This window comes from Rhinopithecus roxellana, chromosome 14 (assembly GCF_007565055.1).
Source record: "Rhinopithecus roxellana isolate Shanxi Qingling chromosome 14, ASM756505v1, whole genome shotgun sequence".
In the NCBI taxonomy this organism is placed as follows: domain Eukaryota; kingdom Metazoa; phylum Chordata; class Mammalia; order Primates; family Cercopithecidae; genus Rhinopithecus; species Rhinopithecus roxellana.
Window position 1 is genome coordinate 97,649,105 of NC_044562.1, and position 16,188 is coordinate 97,665,292.

Genomic DNA, 16,188 nt, shown 5'->3' on the forward strand with positions numbered 1-16,188 from the left:
TTTATAACTTTGCATGTGGTAAATTCTGCCCAGAGAGGGGGTTACAATTAGTAATCAGTTATTGCTCAATCCCACTCTCATTTCTGTTGTTTTAACTTGTGAAATATTTAATTAACGAGTAGTTATTAACCAGTTTAAAAAATAGTTTGGGTTTTAAAAGCACATTTATACGTTTTAGATATATAAAGGGTATATATACATCACATATACATTTACTTTATGTGTGTATATATACATCCATACATGTATACAAATGTATTATAAATACACACTTTCTAATTGTTAAATGTAGTTGTGTTTAAAGATATAGATTCATTAGCCACTTTCTTGGGTCTGATATAAAAGCATTCACCAACTTGGAGAAGGTCACTATTTCTGCCATATATTACAACTAAGCAAGATTAAGACTCTCAGAGCAGAAATAATTCACCTTAGTTACAATTGACCCACAATTAATCAGTCTCCTATTTCACATGGTGGCATGAACTACTGGATTATTTTATCCATGTATGTTACAGGAAAAACATTTTGATAGCTCCTTCCCTTGTTTCCCCATACCAAAGACTCAATCATTACCTAAATTTAGCTGCTGGTGCTCATTTTTTACATACAAGACAGTCAGAAGAATCCGAACATATTTTAGCTAGAATACTCTCATATTTAAACAATCAGAATAGATTTTTAAAATAGTGCTATGTTTATAACAGAAATACCTTCATAAATAGCAGAAATTTGTTCACCAGTTTTCCTTTGGATCATTCAAAGATGGATGGAATTTACTGCAATTACTGATAGATAGATATATTTTGCTTTAACTCATAGTTTGTATCAATACTTTGTTTCATTGCACAAACCCCTTAAAATCTATGACATAGTTAAACAGATAAAGGAGATTTATGTGTTCTGGGCAAAAATATTTTGATCTTCCTTGCATTCAGAAAAGAAATTAAAACAATATAAAATATATTAATCCATATGTTTTATCCACTCACTCAAAATATGCTTTACATTAGTAATGTCACCAATGATCTTGGTCTTAAAAACTCAAATACCCCAAATTTGAAATAGGAGCACTTTATTTCATAATATGAAGGGAAATTGTCTGATTCTACTATATATCTAAATCCCTTTGTGTTATTAACTACATATATTACTGATTTATGAATGCACAGAGGAAAATATGTTGGTGTAGAATTTTTTCCTCAAAGTAGAAATCACAAAGTACCATTCTTATCATATCAAGGGTATCTGCGCTTAGCATAGCATGACATTCCTTTGATGTTAACCTTGACCGTGTGGTTGAGGTAGTCTTTGACCACCAAAAACCCATAGCCCAGTCTAATCATGAGGAAAAGCACCCATTAAATCCAAATTATGGGAATATTCTACAAAATTTCTGACAATAACTTCTTAAAATTGTCAATGTTACCAAAATAAGGACTGTTTGAGAAGCTTTTACTGCCTTGAAAAGCTTAAGGAAACATTGTGAGTAAGCGTAATGTAGTATCCTAGATGGAATCCTGAAAAGAAAGGGGCATTAGTGGCCAGGCACTGTGGCTCACTCCTGTAATCCCAGGACTTGGGAGGCCGAGGAGGGTGGATCACAAGGTCAGGAGATCGAGAACATCTTGGCCAACATTGCCAAACTCTGTCTCTACTAAAAATACAAAAATTAGCTGCGTATGGTGGCATGCCTGTAGTCCCAGCTACTCGGGAGGTTGAGTCAGGAGAGTCACTTGAACCCGGGAGGCGGAGGTTGCTGGAAGCTGAAATCATGCCACTGCACTCCAGCCTGGGTGACCAGAGTGAAATTCCATCTCAAAACAAAACAAAACAAAACCATATGTGAAAACTAAGCATATCTGAATAAAACATAGACTTTTGCTAATAATGATGCATCAATATTGGCTCATTAGTTATGACAAATGTACCATATACTGTAAGATGTTAACAATAGAGAAAACTTGGTGTGGGATACTTAAGAACTCTCTGAACTCTCCTCTCAACTGTTTTGCTAATCTAAAAGTATTCTAAAATAAAAAGTTTACTTTAGAAAAAACAACCAAGAACTAAAACAAACCAAGGACAACCACCACCACCACAAAACATAGAAAATCTAAAACTTCAAAGAAAAGAGGTATAAGATCTCATTCTTAGTCAACATTCTTTTTGTTTTGGGTTAGGTATATTATAGAAGGAAAGTCTAAAAATATTCACAATTTATAGCACTGAGGTCTTTTTGAAATGGTTGATCCTATTGGGCACAATGTATATGTATGTCACATAGGCATTATTAGTTTCATAGAAATTACACGTAGAGAACAAATTTAGAGGTGTTCTGAAACAATGATCATGAGTAACTTAATATGATACTCAGAACAAAATGAAATTTCTGTTGACAGGCCTCCTCCTTTTTATAGTGCTGTGTGACAGGACTTACTTCTAAGGAGAAAAAAGGGCAACAGCTGAGGATTCATGTTCTTGGTGACAGCTGACATGCTGTGTGTCCAGATCTTCCAAGTATTCCTCATACTTAACTGTACCATTTGCTTAAGTTTTTTTAGAAACCAAAATGCAGGGAATGGCAAAAGGAAAAAGAAAAATCATTACTAAAGGTGGTCTATTGTAGTCTATCTCTAATCCATTGTGTTTCTTTTGCCACATAGCCAAGCTTTGCCACGTTATTAATCTGTTTCTTGTATGATAGTATAAGTTTTTCGGTTCTTTGGCTAAGATTAATTATTTTCTATTTCGAAATGTTGGGCCTGGGAAGTGAGAGCGACCAGTATTTCTCCTTCATTTCACTGACCAGGCAACCACAGGCATTTACTCATTCCACATATGTTTCTCACCTATTACATGCTAGGCATTAGTATTACTGGTTGAACAAGATGAATTTGGTTCTTGTTCCCTTGGAAAACTTAGATATTTGAAAGAGGATATAAACTGGGAATATGCAAACATGGGAGCTGGGAAAACTGACTTGTAGGCATTGGCAAGGCTTCCTTAAGGAAGGGATAATTGAGTTGGGAACCACAGGAAGAGAGGAGTTTATAGGTGAAGGGAAGGGGAAGAGAACTCCAAGCAAAAGAAGTAGCAGCGTATAAGGCACCTTATAGTATTAAGGAGATATTAAACCAAGTTAGAAAAAAATGTAAAAGAGCGCAAACTTACAAAGTAGGTTAAAAGTGGCTTCATCAATTGTCCTTCCTGCCACCCCACAAAAAGATTTTCTCTCTAGATATATAAAATTTAAAAATTCATCTTCTGTGTCTGCAAACTATAGTAGAAATTCCATCTATCCAGAGGACTGGAATAGCAAGTAGGTGACAGCAAACTTTAAAAAATATTGAGAGAGCGGGTGCAGCACACCAACATGGCATAAGTATACATATGTAACAAACCTGCACGTTATGCACATGTACCCTAGAACTTAAAGTATAATAAAAAAAAAAAAAAAAAAAAAAAAATATTGAGAGAGCAAAGTGCATAATGAAATTTATCTGCTTTTATAATACTCTTATGAAGGAGGAGTTAGGAAATGTTGTTGCCACTTTGTAATGGAAACACTGAAGGGGGACATTGATCATAAATTCAATGTGTATTTCTTGCTTCCTATCAATCATTTTGCCCAAGTTGAAATTTTTGTGTGCTCCTTGCAGGAATGATTCCTTAAAAATATAGACCTTATTTTATATTTTCTTAAATATTGGAACAAAATTAAAAGTGTTTAATAAAGTCTTGTTGAATTATGGTTGAATTTGTTGTCATAATGCCTTTATACATTCCTGAAGAAAAGGGATTGTTGGGTAATTAAGTACTTAGCACAGTAATTGTGAAATTTTGAAGTGTGTAGTATGAAATGTCTTTTTCATTTTTATGAATATTTTTTGATACAATGAGGTACTATATTAGGTTTAAAAGCTTATGTTAATTCCCTTTGTCATAGAGCAAAATAAGAATTTAAGTGTGTGAATTAACGTGTGTGTCTGTGTGTGCATACTTGTGTTAATAGTTATTTTTGAGTGGTAGAATTATGAGTTAATTTTATTTGCTAATCTATATTTTTATTTTTCTTCTCTGACTACACTTTGCTTATATAATAAACAATAAAATAAAAAATTAAGTCGACAATAAAGATTAAATATAAGCACAACCATATGTAAAAGCCAACTTGTTAAACCTGCAATTAAGACTCAAGATTGTTTCCCCTTACATTTACATAAATCAGTTCATGTGTGTGATATCTACTTGAAAACTTTTCAATAGTAAGCACTTGAAGTAAGTGGTTTTCACATTATTTAATGACACCACAGTTCCTCTTCAAGATTTTGGCCCTAAGTTGACACATCCACTATCTCCAATAATTTGCTTACCAAGGTTCTTTGGTCAACTAAGGTTTATTTCCTCTCCTGAGCTGTCTATAAGTCACAATCCACATTTGGTGGATGAAATCTATACAGAAACCACATCATCATATTGACTTTTTCCCCCTTAACAAGTTGAGTAAAAAGTAGAGTTCATGGTTCTGAATCTCCCAAGCCCTAATAAGTAGCATTTATTGGACCACAGTTTTTTCCAATTTCAACTTGCCTCATTAAGAATCAGACTGCATTTGTGATTGATTCAGAGAATAATTATGGAGTTCATAAAGCCCAACCTCAAAGCTAAAGCAAATAGTAGGTGGTTGAATTACTTTTCTATTAGAATATCGATTTAGTGAGATCTGGTTTATTTCTAACTAGCTACTAGCTGTGTGACTACTGACAATTATTTTAGCTTTAAAGATGCTTAAATGCAAAATTAGAGGAATGGATAGGGTACAATCCAGTATCTCATTTTTACTGCAAAGTCCTATGGTTTTTGCTTTTTGAAAAGTGTATTATTAGTGGCTATCTGTTGAGGGTTAACATTTCCATTTCCTTTAATCCCCACAATTCTGAGGTAGGAAGACTCAGAGGTAAAGTTACGTGCTAGTTACCCACAGTAAAAGTGTTAAAAACAAGCCAGCCATGGTGTGCACACCTGTAGTCCCTCCTTGAAGGGAGGCTGAGGCAAGAGGATCGCTTGAGCTCAGGAGTTGGAGGCTGCAGTGAGTCATCATTGTGCCACTGCACTCTAGCCTGGGCAACAGAATGAGACCCTGTCTCAAAAAAAAAAAAAAAAAAAAAAAAAAAAAAAAAAAAAAACCAACCAAAAACACCCATAAAACAAAAAACAAAGTGTCAAAAACAGAAGTAGAACCCAGTTTTAATGAAATCTAAACCCTACCACTTCCTAATGACTAAGGGAAGGATAATGACATGTGAAAAACAACGAGGATCACACCTCAGCTATTCAGTTGTAGTAGAATTACATTTTGCCTTGTTAAAATAAAATGATACAGCCGGGCACAGTGGCTCATGCCTGTAATCTCAGCACTTTAGGAGGCCAAGGTGGGTGGATCATGAGGTCAGGAGTTTGAGAACAGCCTGGCCAACGTGGTGAAACCCCGTCTCTACTAAAATATGAAAAATTAGTTGGGCGTGGTGGTGGGTGACTTTGGAGGTTGAGGCAGGGGAATAATTTGAACCCAGGAAGCAGAGGTTGCAGTGAGCCAAGACTGCACCATTGCACTCCATCTTGGGCAACAGGGCGAGACTCTGTCTCAAAAAAAAAAAAAAAAAAAAAAAAAGATCCAATTGAAGGTTATGTTTTAGAAGAAGAGGGCCTCAAAGAAGCAAAAGAATTACTGGAATGTTAGCAATGCCAATGGCAGGGAGATCTTGGGTGTACACAAATTGGAAGAATGCACAATAACTAAGTGATCATAAGCCTAGCACTTATCTGAGAAAAGTTTATGTATGTCATTATTCACTAATGGTATCATCACATTTGGAACTTACAAGATGAACTCCTAACAATGGCCAACAAGGCTGGATTTGCTCTAGTCCCCACCTGTCTCCCTGAACTTCTCTGAGTTCTTGCCACCTTGTTGGTTATATTCTGGCCATTCTAACCTTCTCTCCTCAGTGCCCAACATTGCTGTACCATTTTCTCAGAACACTTTTTCTATATACTCTTTCACAGCTACTACCTAAGATCATTTCGATTTTAATCCAAATGTTACTTTCTCTGAAAGACCTAATGAAATCATGCTACTCCTACTCCAGTTATTACTTAGCCCAGCATCTGTTTTTATTATTCTCATGGACTTTATAATTTTTAAATTTTTATTTGTTTTCTATTATATTTAGGAAGTGAGCTTTATCAGATCAGGGACTCATCTTTCTGGTTCTCCAATGAATCTCCAGCTCCCAACTCATAGTAAGCTCAAAACATTTTTTAAAGGAATGGATGAATAAATGAATGAAAGAATTTTATGGGTTTTGGTGTTGCCAGATATACTTAAATGATTCAAGACAGTTTGGAGCCCCAAATCTGAGCCAGAGAAATAATTTTGAATATTTGAATAATTAGAAGAGAAGAATGAAGATGAACAAAATTGACTATTAGAACCCATTCAGAGAAGTTAATGGCTTTGGAAGTATTTAGTTGAAGGAAGAAAATGGTGGCTTAAAAGCAATTTTAATTAATAAAATGTTGCTATTAAGAGAATAGTCATCAGCTGTTCTTTATGTGTGACTATCAGGGATGAGTGAAATAATTTTCAGTTAAAAATAAATAACTTTCTAACTGGGGACTATGAGGTATTCCAAAAATGTTTTAAAATGTAAACTGTTTCCTTTTAAGAATAGATGGATGTTTAAGTGCAAGCTTGATAAAGGACTGGGACTGGATAATAAAGATGATTTTTTAAAAAAATGTTTACACTCCTTTCGTCACTAAGTTTTAAACTAGTATTGTTTCTTTAACACTTAATAAATCCAATCCTTGTGTAAGTGAAGACTGGTATTTTTCTTCTTTTGCTCTCAGAGTTACCTTGTTAGAGGTCACAATGTATCCAGGGCCAGCCTGGAACCAGTGCTCAGGAATCTTGTTTTATGAAGCAGATAGTAAGTCATGTAGAAATTGAGTCAGCGTGATTCTTTACGTGGTTAACATGCTGCTTCCCCTGGAGGTGGGGGTGTAGGATTTCTCAAGGAAGGACATTTATAGTGATTAAAATTGCTCAGAGATTGCTTCACTGGGTAATTCTGATGCTGTAGTATGTGATTCTGGCAAGAGGCGGGGAGTATGAAAGGGACAGAAAATCCCAGACCATGGCAAGGAAGGGCACATGATGCAGGGACTACCTCAAGAAAAGGGGCTGTGGCTGTAAGAAAACAGTAAGCAAATGGTCAGACTAGTGATCAGAAATCCTTCTTGGTTGCCTCCTGAGAAGAAGTTGAGAGCATAAATGTACAAGGGCAATGACTGCTCATTAACTCATCATCATCCTACAATATTTAGCATAATTCCAAGAACAAACTGGCAAAAGACATTTTGGCCGCTGATATTTTTCTGGGAAATAAAGTGGAAAGCACCGTCCAGGACCAAAAGGCCAAGAATAAATACTAAACATGTGCATATCTTAAAAGTCAACAATTTCGCTCATAGTCATATGTCCTACACAGATGTATATGTATATGCATAAAGACGTACATAGGCTGGGCATGATGGCTCACGCCTGTAATCCCAGCATTTTGGGATGCCAAGGTGGGTGGATCACCTGAGGTCAGGAATTCGAGGTCAGCCTGACCAACATGGCAAAACCGTGTCTCTATTAAAAAAACAAAAATTTAGCCAGGTGTGGTGGTGGGCACCTGTAATCCCAGCTATTTGGGAGGCTGAGGCAGGAGAATTGCTTGAACCTGGGAGGCAGAGGTTGCAGTGAGCTGAGATCACACCATTGCACTCCAACATGGGTGACAAGAGCAAGACTCCATCTCAAAAAAAAATGTACATAAACATCTTTAGCAATAATATTCATAATTGCACAAAACTGGAAACAACCCAACTGCTCATTAGCAGTAAAATGGATAGAATATCATATATCCTTGTAATGGAACACTACACAGCAATAAGAATGAACAAACTACAGGTACATGTAATAAGATGAATCAGTCTCACATAGTGTTATGGTTCCATTTATATAAAGTTCAAGACTAAGAGAAACTACCTGATGGTATTCAAAGACAGGATAGTAGTGGAGAGGAGTGTTGGGTAGTGGAGAGGAGGATCGGGTAGTGAAGGAGCTGTTGGTTACATGAATTTGTTTACTTTGTGATAATTCATCAAGTTGTACACTTAAGATTTCTGCATTTTTCCAAATGTATGTTATGCTTTAATACAAAGTTTGATAGGGAGAAGAAATAATCCTGCCTTCCAAGGTAAAATGAATGACATTGGGTGGAATAAAAAACAGAGGGACCCTGTGTCAAGCCTGTCTTAGGGTCTTCAGACAGCATGAGTCTGGCTGTCTCCATTTTGAAGATGGGCAACAACTGCAGGGACAAGAATAGCCCGTGGCTGACAGTGCATTTGCTTCTACTTGTCCTGGTCAAGGTTTTCTAATTCGGGCCCAAGAGAGTATTCATGTCTCCAGGAGGCCACCCTATGGCACATTAGGCATTCTGGAGGCACTGGCAGCCCCAGTCCTTGTGTTTGGAGCAGTTCTGCTAGAGGAGGAAACAGCACAAAGGGCACCCTTATGCTGCTGTAAACCAGGGCCAGGATTTTTAAAATGTGAGACACCTGTTTCCCTGTAATTATTAATTTCCACTTGAGGTCTCTAGCTTTTTAATTTGCTGGATACATTCTTTTACGTGAAATGTGGGGCATTTCTGACATGGAAGAAATTGGGACCAGTAAAGCTGGGAAGAAAGCAAAATGGGGTAGCAGGGGCCCTTTTCTCAGCTTCTAATGAAATATTTGTAGTCAAGATCAAGCACACATATTGATTCTCATCAAGTGTGAAAACATCGGGAGCCCTGGAGGTGAGCCCCACGGGACCATTTCTGTCTCACTCTTTCAAATGAACAGATTAAATCTCTCGTAAGATGCTGCTTTTGACACACTGGTACTGCATATATTAAAATCCTCCCTGGTGCCCTTTTGGCAGTTAGGATTCAGGTAGTTTCAGTGCATCACAGCCTGTGTACCAATTGGAAAGGAGATTTTTTTTCTTCCCCGGAATGTGTAAAGGAAGAATTATGTTGCTGTTTGTTGAAAGAGACTGTGTATCTCACAAGTCCCATTTCAATAATCTTCTAGAAGCAAGAATTTGGGATTGGAAAAGGCATTACAACATGGCCAAATAAATAGCAAGGGGTCCCTCAACACCTGGCTAGCCTGCAATGTTACAATATGACTTCTAGGCCTTACATTTCACAGTCTCTTTCTTCAACAAACAGTCTGAAAGGTCTTACACAAAGACAGAATTTTAAGTCTGAACACTCAAGAAGTGTGGTCTTCAAACTCTAAAGCGGTCACATAATTCCTTGAGAAGCACCAGAAACTTTCTGGCTAAACCTTTTTATGTCTCCAATAATGGTTAAATCCAATACACCTTAGGATTTCCCTCAGATTTATTCTTCATATTCTTTAGCTTTTGCTAAATAATTTTAGCAAAATTTCTTATTTTGCATTTCTCTAGCTTCATGACTGGGCTCTGTTATTGTAGGTATATAAGACCGTGTACAGGGCTGTGCATTAATATTGCAAGTCTGGAAGTTCCAGATATCTTGGCAAAGGGAGAAACACCTTCTAGTTGGAGCATGGAGGATGAGGAACCAACAGGTTCTGAGTCCTCATGTCTTATGCTTAGTCTGATTCCATTTCTTCCCTCAAATTGTAAATACTTCTTTAGGTGTAAAGGAGGGGGCCTATCTAAAGCAGACCAGTGTGTGAGTAGAGTTATTTTTATAGTGTGTCCTCTCCTAGTGATTTATGTTTCCTAGAATATTCATGAGAAATGGATGAGCACCCACAACATCTCATGTCACTCTCCCCCTCACATATTGGAATACAGTCATTCTGGCCTTCTTCAGTTCATTATTTGGTATGATATGCTGTTCTTTCTTCCTGAATTGTTCTTCTAATCTTTCTTTCAATGAATGTTTTTATTCCCTGTCTTTCAAGTCTTACCTTAGAAGTGAGTCCTCTCTTCAGAGGGGTCTCACCTTTCACACTATCCTAAAGTAGGTTCCACTCCTCTCATCCCATATTGCAATACTTCATTTGGTGGACTCATAGCTTATAATAATTGAATCATTTATTGATTATTGTCCATCTCACTTAGACCATAAATTCCATGAGACAGTGCTCATGGTTACATTGTTTACTGAATTGATTCTAACCTAAGTGTCTATCAACAGACAAATGGATGTTTGGATAGTGCTATTGTGATATAGCACTATCTAGGACTGAGACAAACATGCAAGTACAGATATTCATGTACTGATTTCTTTTTCCTTTGGATAAATACTCAGAAGTAGAATTGCTGGATTGTATGGTAGTTGTATTTTTAGTTTTTAACGAAATCGTCATACTATTTTTCATAGTGGTTGTACTAATTTACCTTCCCATCGACAGTGTGTAAGAGTTTCCTTTTTTTTTTTTTTTTTTTTTTTTTTTTTTGAGACAGAGTCTCGCTCTGTTGCCCAGGCTGGAGTGCAGTGGCCGGATCTCAGCTCACTGCAAGCTCCGCCTCCCGGGTTCCCGCCATTCTCCTGCCTCAGCCTCCCGAGTAGCTGGGACTACAGGCGCCCGCCACCTCCCCCGGCTAGTTTTTTGTATTTTTTAGTAGAGACGGGGTTTCACCGTGTTAGCCAGGATGGTCTCGATCTCCTGACCTCGTGATTCGCCTGTCTCGGCCTCCCAAAGTGCTGGGATTACAGGCTTGAACCACCGCGCCCGGCCAAGAGTTTCCTTTTGTCTGCATTCTCTCCAGCATCTGGTATTTTTCGTCTTTTTAATGACAGCCATTCTAACTGGAGTAAGATGATATTTCATTGTGGTTTCCATTCACATTTCTCTGATGCATAGTGATGTTGGGTATTTTTTCATATACCGTTTGTGTATGGCCATTTGTATGCCTTATTTTCAGAAATATCTGTTTGTGTCCTTTGCCCACTTTAATATGATTATTTGTGGGGTTTTTTGGTTGTTGAGTTGTTTGAGTTCCTTATCTATTCTGGATATTAATGCCTTGATGGATGAATAGCTTACAAATATTTTCTCCCATTTAACAGGTTGTCTCTTCACTCTCTTGGTTGTTTCTTTTGATATGCAGCAGCTTTTTAGTTTAATACGTTACTATTTGTCTATTTTAATTTTTGTTGCCTGTGATTTTGAGGTCTTAGCTGTAAAATCTTTGCCCAGACCAATGTACTGAAGAGTTTTCCCTCTGTTTACTTCTAGTAGTTTTATAGTTCTAAATGTTATGTTTTAAGTCTATAATGTACCTTGAATTAATATTTGATGTAGTGAAGATAGGGGCTTAGATAGAAGATATCTATATTCTTCTGCATGTAGATATCTAAATTTCCCATCGCCGTTAATTGAAGATACTGTCATTTCCCTAATGTGTGTTCTTGGCACCTTTGTCAAAAATCAGTTGGCTGTAAATACAAGGATTTATTTCTGGATTCTCTATTTTTTTTTCCTGAGATAGAGTCTTGCTCTGTTGCCCAGGCTGGAGAGCAGAGGCAAATCTCGGCTCACTACAACCTTTAACTCCTAGGTTTAAGCGATTCTCCTGCCTTATCCTTCTGAGTTGCTGGGACTACAGGTACATACCACCATGCCTGGCTAATTTTTTGTGTTTTTAGTAGAGATGGGTTTTTGCCATGTTGGCCAGACTGAGCTCAAACTCTTGGCCTTAAGTGATCTGCCTGCCTCGAGCTCCCAAAATGCTGGGATTACAGGCATTAGCCACTGCACCTGGCCTGGATTCTCCATTCTATTCCATTAGTCTATAAAACTGTTTTTTTTTTTTTTTTTTTTTTTTTTTTACTAATACTATGCTGTTTTAGTTATAGCCTTGTAATATATACTGACATCAGGTAATGTGATGCCTCTAGCTTTGTTCCTTTTGCTCATGTTGCTCTGGCTTTTTGGGCTCTTATTTGGTTCCATGAAAATTTTAGGATTGTTTTTTCTAATTCTGTGAAAAATGACATTGGTATTTTGATAGGGATTCCACTGAAACTGTTGATTGCTTTGGGCAGCATGGCCATTTTAACAATATTCTTCTGATCTATGAGCATGAAATGTATTTCCATTTTTTGTGTACTCTTCAATTTCTTTCACCAGTACTTTTTAGTTTTCCTTGTACAGGTCTTTTATCTCAGTTAAATTTATTCCTAGGTATTTCATTATCTTCTTGTAGCTATTATAAGTGGTATTGCATTCTTAATTTCTTTCTCAGCTACTTCATTATTGTGTATACAAATGCTACTGATTTTTGTAATTGACTTTTGTATCCTGAAACTTTATTGAATTTATCACGTCTAAAACATTTTTGGTGAAGTCTTTAGGTTTTCCTAGACTAAAATTCTATTATTGGCAAAGAGACAATTCGACTTCCTCTTTTCCAATTTGGCTGCCATTTATTTCTTTCTATTGCCTGATTGTTCTGGCTAGGATTTCTAGCACTATGTTGAATAGGAGTGGTGAAAGTGGGCATTCTTGTTTTATTCTGGTTCTTAGAGGGAAGGATTTCAGCTTTTCTTCATTCAGTATGATCGTAGCTATGGGTTTGTCATATGTGCCTTCCATTATGTTGAGGTACATCCCTTCTATGCCTACTTTGTTGAGATTTTTATCGTGACAGGATGTTGAAATTTATCGAATACTTTCTCTGCATTCATTGAAATAATTGTATGGTTTTTATTCTTCATTCTGTTGATGTGAGGTGTCACATTCATTGATTTGCATATGTTGAACTATCCATGAATCAGTGGGATAAATACCAGGGATCATGGTGTATTATTTTTTTGATGTGCTGTTGGATTTACCTTGCTAGTATTTTGTTGAGGATTTTTGCATTTTGCATCTACGTTCATCAGGGCTATTAGTCTACAGTTTTTTTTAAGTGGTGGTTTTGCGTTCTTATCTGATTTTAGGCTGAGGGTAATTCTGGCCTTGTAGAATGAATTAGAAAGAATTCTTTCCTCTCCAATGTCTGAAATAGTTTGAGGAGAATTGGTGTTAGTTTTTCTTTAAATTTGGTAGAATTCAGCAGTGAAGCCATCTGGTCCTGGACTTTTCTTTGTTAGAGGAATTTTTATTACTGCTTTGATCTCATTACTTGTTGTTGGTCTGTTTGGGTTTTCTAATTTTTTTTTATTCAGTCTTGGTAGGTTGTATGTGTCTAGGAATTTGTCCATTTCTTTTAGGTTTTCAAGTGTTGCTGCAAAGGAAATTTCATTCTTTTTTATAACTATGTAGTATTCCATTGTGTATATGTACCACATTTTCTTTATCCAATTCACCATTGATGGGACCCTACATTGATTTCATGTCTTTGTTATTGTGAATATTACTGTGATAAATATGAGTGTAGGTTTTTTGTTTTTGTTTTTGTTTTTAGCAGAATGATTTAAAATCTCCAAACTCCTTTCCACAGGGGCTATTGGTGATAGAAGTGCTACTGATTTTTATACATGATTTTGTATCCTGAAACTTTACTGAAGTTGTTTATTAGGCCTAGGAGTCTTTTGGCAGGATCTTTTGTTTTTTTTTTTAGATATAGGATTATATCATCAGTGAAGAGGTAATCTGACTTCTTCTCTTTCTATTTGGGTGCCATTTATTTCTTTATCTTGCCTGATTGCTCTGGCTAGGACTTCCAGTACTATGTTGAATAGGAGAGGTGAGAGTAGACATCCTTGTCTTGATTCAGTTCTTAGGGGGAATGCCTCCAACTTTGTCCATTCAGTACGATATTGGCTGTGGGTCTGTCATAGACGGCTCTTATTATTTTGAAGCATGTTCCTATAATGCCTAGTTTTTTGAGAGTTTTTATCATGAAGATATGTTAGATCTTATCAAAAGTTGTTTCTGCATTTATTGAGATGGTTTTTAATTCTGTTTATGTGGTGAATCACATTAAACTTTTTTTATAATTTCAACTTTTTTAGTTTCAGGGAGTATGTGTGCAAGTTGCTACATGGGTATATTGCATGATGATGAGGTTTGGGTTACAAATGATCCCATCACCCAGATAGTGAGCACAGTACCCAACAGTTAGTTTTTCAACCCTTGCCCTCTTCCTCACTCCCCACAGTAGTCCCCAATGTCTATTGTTCCCATATCTATGTCCAGAGTACCCAGTGATTGGCTCTCACTTACAAATGAGAATATGCAGTATTGGTTTTCTTTTCCTGCATTAATTTGCTTAGGATAATGGCTTTCATGTTGTGCAAAGGACATGATTTTGTTCTTTTTTATGACTACCTGGCATTCTACGGAGTATATCTATCACATTTTCATTATACAATTGACTATTTATGGGAAACTAGGTTGATTCCATGTCTTTACTACGGTGAGTAGGAATCATATTTATTGATTTGAATATGTTGAACCATTCTTGCATCTCCAAAATAAAACTCACTTGATCACAGTGAATTAACTTTTTAATGTACAACTGAATGCAGTTCACTAGTATTTTGTTTAGAATTTTTGAATCTATGTTCTTCAGGAGTATAGGCCTATGGTTTTCTTTTGTGTTGTGTCTTTGCCAGACTTTTTATCAGGATAATACTGGTTTCATAGAATGAGTATGAGAAGAATCCCTCCTCAAGTTTTGGGAATAGTTTCAGTAGAATTGGTACCATTTCCTCTTTGCCTGTCCTGTAGAATTTAGCTGTGAATCCATCTGATCAGGGGCTTTTCTTGACTGGTAGGGTTTTGAAATTACTGGTTCAACTTTGGAACAAATTATTGGTCTGTTCATGGTTTCCATTTCTTACTAATTAAATCTTGGGAGATTATGTGTTTCCCAGGATTGATGTATTTCCTCTAGATTTTCTAATTTGTTTATATATGTAGGGGTTCATAATAGTCTCTGAAAATCTCTTGTATTTCTGTGGGATTGGTTGTAATATCACCTTTGTCATTCCTGATTGTGCTTATTTAGATCTTTTCTTTCTTTTTTTCTTTATTAATCTAGCTAGAGGTCCGTCAATTTATCTTTTCACCAACTTTTCATTTAATTGACCCTTTGTGATTTTTTTTTTTGGTCTCCATTTAATTAAGTTCTGCAATGATTGTAATTATTTCTTTTCTTCTGCTAGCTTTGAGTTTTGGTTGTCTTTGATTTTCTAGTTCCTCTGGGTGTGATATTAGATTTTTAACTTGAGATTTTTCTATATTATTGATGTAGGTGGTTAGTGCTATAAATATTCCTCTTAACACTGCTTTTGCTGCATCCAGAGGTTTTGGTATGTTGTGTCTTATTTTCATTTGTTGAAATGAATTTTTAAATTTCTGCCTTAGTTTTATCGTTTACCAAAAAGTTATTCAGAAGCAAGTTCTTTAGTTTCCATATATTTTTGTGGTTTTTGAGAGTTCCACTTGGTACTGATTTCTGGTTTATTCCACTGTGGTCCAAGAAGATGCTTGATATGATTTCAATTTTGTTGAATTTATTGAGATTTACTTTAAGACTCAGGATGTGGTCAATCTTAGTTTATGTTCCATGTGCAGATTAGAAGAATGTATATTCTGTGGTTGTTGGATGGAGTATTTTGTAGATGTCTATTAACTCTCATACGTCAAGGGTTAAATTTAAGTTCAGAATTTCATTGTTTTCTGCATCAATGATCTGTCTAATGCTATCAGTGAAGTATTAAAGTCTTCCACTATTATTGTGTGGCTATGTAAGCCTTTTCTTGGGTCTAGAAGTAATTGTTTTATAGATCTGGTGCTCCAGTTGGGTATATACATATTTAGGATAGTTAAATCTGCTTGTTGAGTTGAATGCTTTATCATTACACAATGCCCTTCGTTGTCCTTTTTTACTGTTGCTGGTTTAAAGTCTGTTTTATCTGACATAGGAATAGTGACTCCTGTTATTGGTTCTGTTTATGTGATGGATTGCATTTATTGATTTGTGTATGTTGTACCAGCCTTGCATCCCAGAGATGAAGCTGACTTGCTTATGGTGGTTAAGCTTTTTGATTTGCTGCTGGATTCAGTTTGCTGATATTTTATTGAGGATTTTTGCATCAATATTCATTAGGGATATTGGCCTGAAAATTT